The sequence below is a fragment of the Mandrillus leucophaeus genome, unplaced genomic scaffold (genome assembly GCF_000951045.1).
Source record: "Mandrillus leucophaeus isolate KB7577 unplaced genomic scaffold, Mleu.le_1.0 Scaffold41, whole genome shotgun sequence".
NCBI lineage: Eukaryota > Metazoa > Chordata > Mammalia > Primates > Cercopithecidae > Mandrillus > Mandrillus leucophaeus.
Genome location: NW_012104365.1, coordinates 5898708 through 5902236, shown reverse-complemented (window position 1 = coordinate 5902236; position 3529 = coordinate 5898708). Strand labels below are relative to the sequence as shown.

Here is a 3529-nt window from a genome sequence, read left to right as displayed (position 1 = left end):
TTGCACCACTGCACTCCAGCCTGGGTGACAGAGCCAGACTCCATCTCAAGAAAAAAAAAAAGATTCCATCATATTCCTTGAGAGCATAGCATTGCCTTTATTCTAAGCAGGTATTACAACTTTCTTATTTAAGTTCTATTTTTTTTTTGAAGTTATCATTTCAGGTCACAGTGTATGTCAGATTTAAAATGTACACAAATAGTTTTCTTGCCTTGTTAAGCTGATGAGCTTTGTTTCTGTTTTCTTTTTTTGTTGTTGTAGTTGAGATGAAGTTTCACTCTTGTTGCCCGGGCTGGAGTTCAGTGGCATGTTCTCGGTTCACTGCAACCTCTGCCTCTCAGGTTCGAGCGATTTTCCTGCATCAGCTTCCTGAGTAGTTGGGATTCCAGGTGCCCGCCACCACGCCAGGCTAATTTTTTTATTTTTATTTTTAGTAGAGACAGGGTTTCACTATGTTGGCCAGGCTGGTCTCGAACTCCTGACCTCAGGTGATCTGCTTGCCTTGGCCTCCCAAAAGGCTGGGATTACAGGCGTGAGGCACCTTCCTCTGCCAGCTGATTAGCTTTGTAAGAAAATTACAATATTTTTTAAAGTTGGGGCCAGGCATGGTGGCTCATGTTTGTAATCTCAGCACTTTGGGAGGCAGAGGTGGATGGACCACTGAGGTCTGGAGTTCGAGACCAAACCCTGTCTCTACTAAAAACAAAAAAAAATTAGCCAGGCATGGTGGCGTACGCCTATAATCCCAGCTACTTGGGAGGCTGAGGCACGAGAATCGCTTGAACTCGGGAGGCAGAGGTTGCAGTGAGCTGAAGGTTGCAGTGAGCCGAGATTGCGCCACTGCCCTCCAGCCTGGGTGACAGAGCGAGACTCTGCCTCAAAATAAAAGGAAAAAAAAAGTTGATGCATGACTTTGTGTATTAGTTTCCTGGGGCTGCTGTGAAAAGTACCACCTGCTGGGCAGCTCACAGCAGCAGAGGCTTCTCCTCTCAGTTCCGGAGTCCAGTGCTGGAACTCCGGGCATCCTTTGGCTTGTGACTTCATCACTCCAGTCGCTGCCTGTGGTCACATGACCTTCTCTCCTCCCTGTGCCTTTTTTTTTTTTTCTTTAGAGATGGGGGTCTCGCTCTGTCGCTCAGGCTGGAGCGCAGTGGTGCAATCGGAGCTCACTGATTGCAGCCTTCAATTCCTGGGCTCAAGTGATCCTGCCACCTCAGGCTTTCAGCGTGCTGCGATTAGAGGTGTGAGCCACCCTGCCCGGCTGCTGTTTCATTTTACCTTCTATCAGCACTTAGTACGAGACATTTTTGAAATACTGTAAGTCAGTATTGCAGATTTAATGTTCAAAAGGTACCATAGGCTGGGCATGGTGGCTCATGCCTGTAATCCCAGCACTTTGGGAGGCCGAGGCGGGTGGGTCACGAGGTCAAGAGATTGAGACCATCCTGGCCAACATGGTGAAACCCCGTTTCTACTAAAAACACAAAAATTAGCCGGACATGGTGGTACGTACCTGTAATGTTAGCCATTCGGGAGGCTGAGGCAGGAGAATCGATTGAACCCAGGAGGCGGAGGTTGCAGTGAGCTGAGGTCAGCCTGGCAACAGCGCGAGACTCCTTCTGAGGGAAAAAAAAAAAAAAAGTCGTGTAGTTGTTTTTGTTGTTATTTTTTTGAAACAGAGTCTCACTCTGTTGCCCAGGCTGGAGTGCAATGGTGCCACCTCAGCTTACTGCAACCTCCGCCTCCCAGGTTATAGCGATTCTCCTGCCTCAGCCTCCTGAGTAGCTGGGACTACAGGCACCCCCCACCACGCATGGCTAATTTTTGTAATTTTGATAGAGATGGGGTTTCACCATGTTGGCCAGGCTGGTCTCGATCTCTTGACCTGGTGATCCACCTGCCTTGGCCTCCCAAAGTGCTGGAATTACAAGCGTGAGCCACCGTGTCCGGCCTGGTACTGTGGTTTTGTCGACCCCAAGTGTATGTGTTGGGCCTATCCAGCATTGAGATGTGGTCCCTGGGCTGAGGGGAGGGCAGGGCGGTGTCAGGCAGTGAGGTGAGGTGTGTGCTGTCAGTGTAAGAACAGTAACACCCGGGAGGGCTTCCTGGAGGAGGAGGAGGCTGTGTCCATCAGCTGAGAGGGCTGGAGACCGCTGTTGTGATTCATGGCAGCATTCGCCTTTACAGATCTGAGCTGTTCCAGTGTGTTGCCGGACCTCCCCTCCACAACCCAAATGAGCGACTAGGAGCTCAGCTGCCCCAGCCCCCTCCTGGGGGCCCAGAACACCTCGTGTCCATCTCGGGCACCCCTGCCACCCTCACACATGGCCCGAGCCAGGCACTGCTCGAGGCTTCCCCTGCGTATGACTGGTGGGCACCTGGCTGAAGCTGGAGGGATGCTGAGGTCTGGAGCTGCTGAGGTGGGAGTGGAAGCCCCTCCATTCAGGGAGCCCACGGCCCACCGAGACCCTGGTGGCTGGGGCTGAGACAGGGCAGCACGGGGCAGTGAGAGGGGTTTGGAAAGGGGAAGTGTGCTGTGCTCTGGGGACGCCTGGCAGAGGGAAGTGACGTTATGTTGGTGCAGTGGCTCACGCCTGTCATCCCAGAGCTTTGAGAAGCCAGGGCGGCAGGTTCGCTTGAGTCTAGGAATTCAAGACCAGCCTGGGCAATGCGAGGGAACCCTGTCTCTACACAACAAAAAAATTAGCCCGTGGGGTGGCATTCGCCTGTGGTCCCAGCTGCTCGGGAGGCTGAGGTGGGAGGATCCCTTGAGCCTAGGAGGTTGAGGCTGCCATGAGCCGAGATTGCTCTGCTGCACTCCAGCCTGGGAGACAGAGTGAGACCCCATTACAAAAACAAAAAGAAGGAAGTGACGGTCGGCAGGTTCGGGGAGGCAGAGACGGCAGCCTGGGCGTTGGAGCTGGAATGGAGGTGAAGGAACTGAAAGCGGCCAGCGGGCAGGGAGGGGCAGGGCTGGCAGGGCCGCCGACGGAGACCTGGGCAGCCCGGGGCCGCCAGACATGGCTTTGCATCTTCAGATGGTCACATGGGGGCTGCCCTATGGAAAACCTCAAGTCCTCATTACCAGCTCCCACTTGCTCGCCGGAGATGACGTGGACAGTCTGGAGATGATGTGGACAGGACCACCTGTCTCGCTGTCGAAAGACGCCTCTGCTAATGTGTCTTGGAGAGTTTTCTAGTCAGGAGCTCACTTAAAAATTTTGAAATGCAACCACGAACAACGATAATATAACGTACGTGAAATTTCATTTGTGCAAGTTTCACAGAATTCATGTCCTAACCTTGATTTTTTCAGAAGAAGGTAAACCATGAACGCCTTGGTGTGAGGGGTGGTGCCTGGTCCCTGCTGGCGAGGCGCCCTGGGGAATGGTGCCCATGCCTGGTCCCTGCTGGGATGGTGCCCTGGGGGATGGTGCCCTGGGGGATGGTGTCTGTACCTGGTTCCTGCCAGGATGGTGCCCTGGGGGATGGTGCCCACGCCTGGTCCCTGCCGGGATGGTGCCCTGGG

The 3529-nt window shown here is 53.6% G+C and overlaps 1 protein-coding gene across 2 annotated transcripts in view; it reads left to right on the top strand.

Moving 5' to 3' along the window:
- Positions 1 to 3529, top strand: part of ZBTB46 (zinc finger and BTB domain containing 46) — a 77473-nt gene that overhangs the window by 11866 nt on the left and 62078 nt on the right. Inside the window, exon 2 of one of the 2 annotated variants that reach the window (XM_011992378.1) lies at positions 1113 to 1241. The gene's annotated coding sequence lies outside the window, so the exon portion shown is untranslated. Of the gene's footprint in view, positions 1 to 1070; positions 1242 to 3529 lie in introns of those variants that run through there. The other variant, XM_011992377.1, reaches the window with a different exon arrangement.